The sequence below is a fragment of the Chrysochloris asiatica genome, unplaced genomic scaffold (genome assembly GCF_000296735.1).
Source record: "Chrysochloris asiatica unplaced genomic scaffold, ChrAsi1.0 scaffold00083, whole genome shotgun sequence".
NCBI lineage: Eukaryota > Metazoa > Chordata > Mammalia > Afrosoricida > Chrysochloridae > Chrysochloris > Chrysochloris asiatica.
Window position 1 is genome coordinate 12,585,472 of NW_006408601.1, and position 11,761 is coordinate 12,597,232.

The following is an 11,761-nucleotide window of genomic DNA, read 5'->3' on the forward strand; positions in this document are numbered from 1 at the left end:
TACTCAATGGCACCTGACAACAACAACAACAGTATCACATAGTTAATAAGGAAATGAGAGAGATTTAAGTCTGATGGATAAGACCACGTACTGATTAAAAACTTAGTTTTTGGAACCAGATGGTCAGAGGAGTCTTGAGTTTCCATTTACTAGTGGTGTTAGACTTTATAAGTTTTAAAGCCTCAGTTTACCTTTTACATGAGAATAATGCTTTCCTAATAGGGCTGACATCCTAATTAAATAACATGTAATGAGAATTAAATGACAGGTATGTATAAAAAGCATTTCATACAGAGCTTGGCACATTAAATAATAATGATACATTATCATGAAACCCTCTAAAATAAACGTTATAATAATTGTCCTTCAGTTAAGCTGCTTATTTACTACTTTAGAATATTTGGGCAAAACAGAACACAAGGTACATGTGAGAATTTCTAATTGTGACCAAGGCAAGATTTAATGGATCAAAAATCCCCCCAAAGCAAGGGGAAGAGCACACAATTTGATTTTAATAAAATAAATACTGATTTAAGAATCATGGTGCTGAAGTCACTGACCATTGTCAGTGGTACTCTGAAGAAAATTTTTCACCCTACCATTCTCTCACCTTCTTTGGAGAATGTCCTTGGCTATATGACCTCTCAGAGGATCATCTCATATTGTCCTCAGACATCCAAGTATGTTGGAGGTTACTTGGTTCCTCCATCTGACAAGTATGGTGGGGGGTATACAGTGACTCTAATTCCTGGATATGATATCAGTCCAGAACTTAAGTTGCATGTCAAGTCTGTGTTCACACATGCATGTGTACCTGTGGACTTTGAGCAAGTACAGATGAGTTCTACTTGAAGTTTAGAGAACTTTCACAATGCTATCTTTTCCATCCATCAAAAAGGTATGGCCCTAAAGGGCAACATTGCTACTGACCACACTCTGCTTTCAACTCTAACATTCAGAAACAGCATACTTCACACCTCGCTAGAGCTCTATGCCAATGTTATCTATTGTAATAGTCTGATGAATGTGTCTACCTGCCACAACAATGTAGGCATCATCGTCATTAGGGAAAACATAGAGGGTGAGTACAGTAACCTGGAGCACGAGAGTGAATGGATTGGTAGAGACCCTCAAGATCACTATGAAGACCAAGTCTTTGCACATTGCTGAATATGCCTTCAAGCTGGCACAGAGATAGGGCGCAAGAACGTGAGAGCTGTGCACAAAACTGATATCATGAAACTGACAGATGGCCTCTGCTGAGGTGACTAAATGCTATCCTCAGGTAGCCTTTGAGACCATGATGTGGACTAGACCACCATGCAGCTGGTCATCAGGCCCCAGCACTTTGATGTCATGTTGATGCGTAATCGTTATGGCAACATTATCAATAATATTTGCACAGGGTTGTTTGGGGGGGGGGGGGCGGAGTACAGACCTTGTGTCTGGAGCCAACTATGGCCAACTTTATGCAGTGTGTAAAACAGGTACAAGGCAAACAAACAAGAATATAGACAAGAAGAATATTGCCAACTGTTTTGCCATGCTTCTGGCAAGTTGTAGCTTGCTGGATTACCTTGAACTCTACTCCTAGGTATGCAAACTCCATTCGAAGTGCAGTCTTGGCATCCATGAACAACACAGACATCCATACACCAGATGTTGGAGGACCTGGTACCACATCAGAAATCATTTAAGACATCATGAACCACATCCAACCCTAAAACTCTCAGCGTCTTGAAGGTGAAACTGTTCCCACAACCAGTTCTTCTCTGTCCCACTCTTTAGTCACCTTCATCCAAGCTATCCCAGCCAACTTGTCTAGTGTGGGCTCTAGAATAAACCAGTTGCTTCCCCAGTTTGGAAGGGTACAAACTGAATCAAGACTGATTTATTTTTTCGCTATTAAACGATGGCACCTAACAACAACAACAACAATTAAATGAAAATTCCATAAACCTTCTTTGTTTAAATTATCCAAATCAATGACTCCCAGTGTGGTGCCATGAGTTAATGTGCTGTACTGCAAAGTCAGTTTGAGCCGCAGGGTCAGCAGTTCAAGTTCATCAGCCGCTCCTTGGAAACCCTGTAAAGGGTTGCTATGGTTTGGAACTGACTCGATGGCAACCAGCCACAACAGTATTGTATTGTAAGGAGTACTGGTGTGGTACTGTAGGATAAACACTAGACTGCTAACTGCAAGGTCCGCATCTCAGGCCCACCAGTCGCTGCTTGGAAACCCTGTACAGGATCACTATGAGTTTTAACTGACTTAATGGCATTGAACATCAACAACATTGTATTTTAAGGAGTCTGAATGTAGGATACCAACTCGACAGCACTTAACAACAACAACAACAATGTATGATAAGTGCTGACCTGCTAACCACAAGGTTGGTGATTCAAATGCACCATTCACTCCATGGAAACCGTATACGGGGTCACTAACAGATTCAAGGGCACTTAACAGCAATAACAACATTATATTATAAATGAGGTGAGGGCAGTCATTTCTCTTTTAATGCACAGTTCACATTTCTCTATGATAAGATATACTGCATAAATCAGATCTGATTGTGGATTGTTGGCTCTCTCCCCAAACTGCTTTTTTTTTTTTTTAAGTCTAGGTCATTAAAATTCAGCAAACCTGCCTGCAGTTAAGTCTGGCTTCTCTTTATAGGTTGTTAATGAGTAAATTAGTACAATAAACTTTGCCTTGTAATGTATACATTGTGCCTTAAATAATAAATAAGGTCTCATAAAGCTGAGCTAGTACAGAATGCTTCCACTCCCTCCCAGAGAATATTCTACCATGGTCTTGTTTATGACCTTTATATCAGGAGTTTGGGGGGATGTTGCTCTTCACACATGAACATCTTTGCATCCTACAGCCATCTTGGAAACAACTTCTTTGGCCCTTTCCAGATGGGTTCAAGAATCTAGAGATGAAATCCTCAGTTTACAGACACTAGTCCCACACTGCTAAACAAATAGAACTGAGGGCTGCAAATTCCACTCTCAGTGCATAACAGCATTTCCTGGATTCCTTACTCATACTCTTTGTCCAGCAAAAGAGTGCATATAGGGAAACAGAAAGCAGTGAGCTAGTTTAAGTGTTTATTGTCGTAGTTATAAGGAACCCTCCTGTTGTAAATAGTTAACTGCTTGACTGTTAATCAGAAGATTGGTAGTGTGAACCCATCCAGCTTTCTCCAGGGAAGAAAGGTTTACTGATCTGCTACCATAGACGATGGCCTAGAAAACCATACAGGGCAGTTCTCACTGTCACAGGAGGGTCACTAGGGGTTAGAATCAACTCAGTGTCACCCAACAACAGCATCTATGATAAGATTTTTTACACTATTGTTTAAGGTCTTAGTTGAAAGTAAGTCATCAGCAATGAGCATAGGAATGCATTTGGTTTTTCTTTTCTTATTAGTACTTGAAAGTTGTTGTTATTTGAGAAGCAAATGAAAACTACAATGATTCATGTTTCCTTCCTGATTTACTGGCAAGAATGTCATGTTGTTAGAGGTGAAATTGAGAAGAATAAAATCTTGGCAATATTTTGGCAAACTATGTGTCTTCTGTATAATTACTGGATTCCAACATAGTTTGGAGTCCTGGTGTGGCACTGTGAGTTAATGCACTGAACTGCAAAGTCAGTTTGAACCACAAGGTTGGTAGTTCAAGCTCACCAGCTGCTCTTTGGAAATCTTGTACAGGGACGCTATGGGTCGCAACCAACTTGATGGCACTTGACAACAACAACATAGTTTAAACATGACAAGTTAAAGACACTCGTTTTAGACAGTGAGAAGTTCCTCAGAGTTTCCAACTTGTTTTCATTTAATCAAATTTCCTTGCTTTCACCTAATCTAATTCTGCAGAAAGTCAGGTCTTGGGTTTGGGAAATGGAAAGCTAGAATTCATTTGAAGGAATTTGGTTTGAGGAAAAAGTGACAGCCTTCAGTCTTTCCAGAATTTCTTGAAAAGTAAGACAAGCTGGGATGAGTCAATTATCGTCTTGTAGTTGTTAAATGCCATCCTGTCAGTTCTGACTCATTGCAACCATATGTAGTGTTCCTGGGTCTCTTAAATCTTTGTGGGAGCAGAAAGCCTCATCTTTCTCCTACAGAGTACAGCAACTGGTGCGCTCCAACTACTGACCTTGTGGTTAGCAGTCCTGTGCTTATCCTAAAGAGCACCTCCCCAAATAATCATAGTAGTGTCTTTATTAGATGGTATCATTATCTAGGACTGCCAATAACTTGGGAATCCTGGTTGCACAGTGATTAAGTGCTTGGCTGCTAACAGGAAGGTCAGTGGTTTGAAGTCATCAGCCACTTCACTGGAGACAGATGTAGCAGTATGCTTCCATAAATATATCCAGACTTGGAAATGCTGCAGGGCATTGCTACTCTGTGTATAGGGTAGCTGTGAGTAGGAAGCCACTCATTAACAATTGGTTTGGTTTGATTTTTTTCCTCTAGAATTTAAGGTACACTCTCTGGGCAAACCTACAGTAGAATCAGAGGTGAGATAAGGTCAAAATTTCCTCTCCTCCACATACATAACCTACTGTAGTGTCCTGTCTCTCATGTTTAACAGAATTTACTTATGGCTCAAACAGTCCAAATATAAGCAATGTGGATACATGCATTTCAGTGGAAGATTTTGTTTCTTTTTTTGGTATTTTTTTGTGAATTGATAAGGAGCCCAGGTGGTGCTATAGGATAAGCCACTGGACTGGTAACTACAAGACTGGAAGTTCAAACCCACTAACTGCTTTGCGGGAGAAAGATGAGACTTTTCTGCTTCCATAAAGATATATAGCCTCAGAAATCTTACATGGGGCCACTGTGGGTTAGACATAGGTAAAAGGGATTTTTTTTGTGATTGTGAGTTGGGTGAAGATTTTCGAAGCTGATCAGTTTCAATTCCACAATTCATACACATTTTTTTTTTCCTGCCTCATATTTATTTGTACAAACAACACAGGAAGACACCAGCTCCATACAGATGGTAGCCCAAAGGGTCATGCCAATCCCTCTGTCCTCAGATGGAGAATTCCATTCCATCTTTATGGGGGCCTGGGCACCTTTGGGAGCCTGAGGTGAGGCCTTGGCTGGGGCTTTAGTTAAGGCCTTGGCTAGAGCTTTAGCTGAGGTCTTGACTGGAGCTTTAGTCGAGAACTTGGTTGAAGCTTCAGCCTTAGTTTTAGCACCGGCCTTGGACTTCGGCCGACAGAGCCTCAGACCCTTGGCAATGCATGCCTGAGCACGCTTCCCCTGCTTGGGATGGGCAATGTAGGCCAGTCAACTGAGCTTGCGGTTGACACCCCTTGGGATCTTAGGCTTGATCTCCTTGGGCTGTATGAGAGCCTTGATAGCCTCAGCACGTGCGTCCATGGCCTTGGCATTGTTGGCCTGCATCTTCTTCAGGCCCTTCTTGTTGTGCTTCTTGGCAAAGCGCATGTTCCTCAGAAACTTGGGGTCCACCCCCTTGAGAGACTCATAACGTTGTGATCGGGGTTTCTTGATACCATTTCTATACCATTTTCGGGACTGGTTGTGCGTGGTGTGGTACTTGAACTTGGCCATGTCTGGCACCAACACCAGCAGCTCCTGGTGCGCCAGGGACTGGAAAAGCTTCATACACATTTTGTCTTACCTGAATGATTACAAATCTCCTCAGTGTAACTTCACTGACCCACTTGCTCCCTGTGTTTCCTGTTTCCATGTCTCCTACTTTCTAACCCCTCTGCACTTTGTCCTTTAATAAGTAAATGCTGCCATTTTTATCCCAAATGGTTGGTTATTCTAAGTTGTGTCTACCTCACTACTTTCATTGTTCCCATATAGAGCTATCATTTGGCTGAAAATTGAACCACTGGGGTGAGTTCATGTCCAGCCTTGAAAAACAATTAAGGGTCATTGCTAGGATGCTACCTGTCTCTATCTGACTAGTAATTATGGCCTTTGATTTTTCATTTTGAGTTTTGTTCCACATTTTTCTCCTGTTCTATCCAGGACACTGTAATGTGATCCCTTTCAACGCAGTTGTTAGTATCAGTAGCAGGGCACCATCTAGTTCTGGTTGCAGGGTTGTGGAAACTGATATTCACGTGGTCCATTAATCCATTACACTACTTTTTTCTATATGCATATGTCTTTGATTTTCATCATTCTTCTTTAATACATGCTGCCATTTTTATCTTCTTTCCTCTGGATGGGGAGAGACCAGTAATTTTTGCCTTATGTGGCTGTTCAGAAGCTTTTTAAGATTCCAGTGGCTGCTCACTAAAGTGGGATGTAGGACATTGTCTTTTGGACTACCTTATGCCAAGTGTCCTTGGTATCTCCTAAGACTGTGATGCTGAGCCACCAACCTAGGCTCTATTCCCTCAGTGTTTAATTATGTCTAAAACTTTTTCATAGCTTTGCCCCCTGCATATTCCACCATATTTATTGATATATATGTAACTTTTTATTGTGAATTGATTGAAAGTTTACAGAGCAGATCATCAATTTTACATTCAACAAATCATACACTTTGCTTCGTTACATGTTTCCAATGCCCTCCATGCACCAACAGATAATAGCATTTACCACTACTCACTTTAACCACTCCTCCCTTGTGTCTCCCCCGCCCCCCCCGTCCCATCTTTCCTCTGCCAACCTCCCTCTGATTGTATATTGCCTGTTCTGTCATCCATGTCAAAGCATGTGTACCCTCTAGTGCATGTATCATTTCATCCTGCCTGCAAAACCACCATAGACTGTTTCTTTAATCAAGAAAGTCCCTTCCTTCCCTTTCTTCTGCACGCCCCCCTCCCCCAAAAAAAGCCACGTAGGAATATATAATTGTTTACACAACCAAATGGCAAATTCTGGAAGCCAGCCTCCTGGCCACTAGCATATAGCCTTTGTCTTTCCATGTGTCTAGAGTCCTCAACTGCTCTAGCTCTCCATGCCATCACCTCTGCCTCCATCTCTGTTGTTGCTGCTTCTCTGGTTAAGGTCCTGTGTTCTGCTCATGCTCTGCTCTCTTGCTGGTCCTAGGGTCCTTTGTTCCTGGAATTTAAGTTTAACTATTCCCCCCCTTTTGGTAACACAATTGTGACAATTATAATTAGATGTAACAATTTCTCACTATTGAATCAAATGAATCCTATCCCCATTTCCTTTTACCAGATCCATATAGACAAGAGGAAAACTATTCCATGGGGATTCTACTTTCGCTACACCCTCTAAACCTCAAGTGCCTATGGAAAACTTGTAAGCCAGCCACTTTGAGCCTTTCTAGCCCCCTCATTGATATATTTGCTGAAAAAGAAATACCCATCAATTTTTTCCTCCAACCTCCCTCTTATGATCCCTAGGACCCACAGTCCTTGGACCAGATTGCTGTAAGGATACTAAGTACACCGCAGTGAAAATGTCCATTTGTGTTGTCAGGCTGACTCACTTTGCCATGAGTGTCTCTAGGACAAATACCATATATTTTTCTCTCTTGTTCCCCTGTAACCTGTAACAGGGGTGTGGGGTATGTATGCTTCCTGGGCTTTATATGACATTGCAAATCATTTGATGTGATCTTGCCAAGGTAACCGTAGTTCCCGTCATCATATTAGGAACAAGTTAATTAAATGTTAGACCAAATATAGTAGGCTAATTTTTAACTTGATAATTATGTATATATAGCCCATGAATGATGTTACAAATTTTGTCAGAAATAGGTTCCCCTCCCGTGCTACTAGTATATATAAGATAACGAATTTACACTTGTTGAATCAAATCAAACCAGTCAATCAGTCAGTGATATGCCTAAAACTGCCTTTTTGTATCTGTAAAATAAAATAGTAGTTACGGGAATACCTCATTGTGCTTATCTGTACTTTCACACACTGGAAGTATGTGGTCAGCCAGTGCATTGACCGCCATCGTGTTCTCTCTGCATGTCTCTTTGCCACAGTTTGGTACTTCTCACAATATTTTATAGTTTTTCATAATGCAATTGCACATTTAATTGACTACATTATAGTGTAAAATAACATTTATAAGCACTAAGAAACAAACAAACAAAAAATATGTGGCTTGCTTTATTGTGGTAGTCTGAAATCAAACCCACAATATCTCTGAAATATGCATGCACTTACCTCATAGGATTGTTGGAAAACTTGAATGAGAAAAGTACATAAAATTTATAGTTCTGTGACTGCCAGTGGTACATTACTTGATGCATTTTAGGAATTAATCTACTTATTTCAATCCCATTTTATATAGCATTTTAAAGACTCTCTGAAGGGAACTGCATAAAATGTATTCATTATAATTATTTTAAAAACAATTTATAATAATTGAACTATTATCATGAATTATGGATTTTTAAACTAGGGAAGCAAATCATATCTGCTTACTTATCAAATCATCTTATTATCACTGCTTTATATTTCTTGAATATAGCCACTTCTCTACTTTCTTATTGCCACCTCTGTCTCATTGCTGGATTTATAAACTGGTTAATATCTCTTAATGAATATCACCTAAACATTTCTTAATTACTGTCAGTGTACATGCAGCCTCCCAATATACATCCTGCTTAAAATTTGACCTTTTTCACCAATTTTATAGCAATGTACCCAGGATGTTGTTTTGATTTTGAATGGTAAATAGGATTATGTCAGTACTCTACATGAAAGCCCTCAACCAATGGCTTTCCTTTGTCCAGACAAGATCTACTTCTCATGGTAGCATCAAAGACCTCGCATATTCTAGTCATGTATTGCAGTGAACTCTGCAGAGACCTGGAGTCAGACAGCCAAGTGGAAAGAATGCATTCAGCATTTCCCAAACTGAAAGAACTAAAGAAAAACTTTAAAAATTTAAAGCCTCAACTTTCAATATTGAAGATTTCTATGGGCAAAATATTGAATGATACAGAAAACATCAAAAGACAATGGAAGCAATACACAGTGTCTCTGTATCCAAAAAAAAAATGGTCATTTGAAAAAAGGCAGCATATGATCAAGAGCCATTTATACTGAAGAAAGAAATCCAAGGTATATGGAAGATACTGACAAAGACAAAGGCTCTGGGAATTGATGGAATACAAACTGAAATCTTTCAATAAACTGATACCACGCTGGAGGGACTCACTCATCTATACCAAGAAATTTTGAGGACATCTATCTGGCTAACTGATTGAAAATGATACATATTTGTGCCCATCCAAAGAGAGGTGATGAAACAAAATGTGTAAGTTATCAGAAAATATCATTAACATCACTTGCAAGTAAAATTTTGCTAAAGAAATTCAAAAATAGCTGCAGGGAACTGCCAGAGATTCAAACCATATTTAGATGAGGGATATTATTGCTGATGTCACATGGATCTTGGCTGAAAGAAGAGAATATCAGAAAGATGTTTACCTGTGCTTTATTGACTAGGCAAAAGCTTTCAAGTTTGTTCATCTTACCTAACTATGGACAATATTGTGGAGAATGGGTATGATGGTGTTGGTTATGTCCCATGTAGTTGGTTCCGACTCGTAGTGACCCTGCATAGGGTTTCCAAGGCTGTAAATCTTTATTGGAGCATAAAACCTCATCTTTCTTCTGTGGAACAGCTGGTAGTTTCGAACTGCTGACCTTGCGGTTCACAGCCCAATTCGAGAAGCACTTAATTATGCTCATGAAGAACCTGTACTAAATGACAGTCTCTAAGATATAACAGGGGAACACTGAATGGTTTAAAATCAGGAAAGGTGCGTGCCAGGGGTGCATTCTTTCACCATACTTACTCAATTTGTATGCTGAGCAAATAATCTGAGAAGCTGGACGATATAAAGAAGAACATGACATCAAAATTGGAGAAAGATTCATTAACATTCTGCAATATTCAGATGATACAACCGTGCTTGCTGAAAGGGAAGAGTAATTAAAATACTTAGTGATGAAGATCAAAGACCACAGCCTTCAGTATGGATCACCAGTTGCACCTCAATGTAAAGAAAACAAAAATCCTCACCACTGGACCAATAAATGATACGGTTAATGGAGAAGGAATTGAAATCATCAAATATTTCATTTTGCTTATATCCACTATCAACACTTGCAGAGGAAACAGTAAAAAAATCAAACAGATGTATTGCATTAAATTGTTCAAGAACAAAGTTGTCAGTTTAAGAATGAAGGTGTACCTGACCGAAGCCATGGTATAATTAATGGCTTCATATGCATGCGAAAATTGGATAGTGAATAAGGAAGACAGTAGAAGAATTGATGCATTGAGTTATGGTGCTGGAGGTGAATATTGAACAAACCATGAACTTCCGGAAAAGCAAACAAGTCTGTGTTGGAAGAAGTACAGCCAGAATGCCCCTTAGGAGGCGCAGAGTGGTGAGACTTCAGAAGAGACAAGTCCCTGGTCAAGGACATCATGCTTGGAAAATGGAGGGTCAGTGAAAAAGAGGAAGATCCCCAAAGAGATGGATTGGCACATTGCCAGCAGAAATGGGCTCAAGTGTAACAATGACTGTGAGTTTGGTGCACGAGTAGTCAGTGTTGGCTTAAGGTTGCTCTGAGTTGGAACCAACTCAATGAAACCTAACAACAGTAACATATTCTAGTCTCTGTTTAATTTTCCAAAAACAATCAAATGTGTTGCCATCAAGTATTCCCACTCACAGTGACTTTATGTTTTTGTTGTTGCTAAATGTCAATGAGTTGGTTCTGATTCATAGGGGTCCTGTATAGAGTTTCCAAGGAGAAGCTGGGGAGTGTGAACCACTGACCTTGTGGTTCACACCTACCTTTCATTCACCCTCAGTGCCACACCAGAACTGACTTTATAGGACTTCTAAACCTGCCCTAGAGAGTTCCCAAGGCTTTAATTTTTACAGTAATAGAATACTGTATCTTTCACCCACAATGTGGCTTATGAGTTCAGAATGCTAAAGTTTCCACTCGCAGTTGAGAACTTAACCTCTATATCACCAGTTGCATCTCTAGTCCCACCATTTTTATCCACTTTTTCCACACAAACACAATGCAGTACTCCAAACTCCACAGAGTGCAGACAGTGCTAGCTGTCACGGAGTCATCCAGTCTTTCCAATTCCAGTCTTTGCCTCTGGTCTTTGTTCCTCTCCTCATCAGATTACCTTCTCTTCCTCAAGAGGACTCAATCATTATCTCCTTTGGAAGCCTTTCCTCAGTAATCCTCAGCCTGCCCTGCTAAGAATGAGGAGGCAACTCTCCCAGTGCCCAAGAGCCCTCTGTATCTACTAACCAGTGTTTGTCACTATGGTTGTGATTGCTTGTCTTTCTTCTCCCTCTACCTTTAATGATGGGTCAGGGCCAGGGCCAGGGCCAGGGCCAGGACCAGAGCCAGGCAGTGTTTTTTTAAAAATTCCTTTGTACATAAGGTTGCCATGAGGTGCAGCTAGCTGAATGGAAACTAACAACAACTAAAACAACCTTTATTTTATACAATGAAACAACTGTTATTATTCTTTTATTATTCCTTGGCAACAGGAGTGAGAGTCATTCATCATTATCACAGCAGAATCAAGGACACTCTTGTTTCATGTTCACTCTCAATACTCATGGAAGGGGGAGCAGGAGTAGGACAACGGGAAGGAGGGAAGACTCTCCCACATTCATAGGTGGAGTGGGTTATGGCAGAGTTCATCATATATAAAAAGACTACTCTCTGGCATCAGTTTTTGAGCTTTCCTTTACAGAATTATTCCTCAGT

At 40.3% G+C, this 11,761-nt stretch overlaps 1 protein-coding gene and 1 pseudogene across 2 annotated transcripts in view; both read left to right on the forward strand.

The window, feature by feature from the left end:
- Positions 1-11,761, forward strand: part of NELL1 (NEL-like 1 (chicken)) — a 1,454,777-nt gene that overhangs the window by 949,426 nt on the left and 493,590 nt on the right. The window lies entirely within an intron of this gene.
- On the forward strand, positions 541-1,724 carry LOC102811132 (annotated as a pseudogene).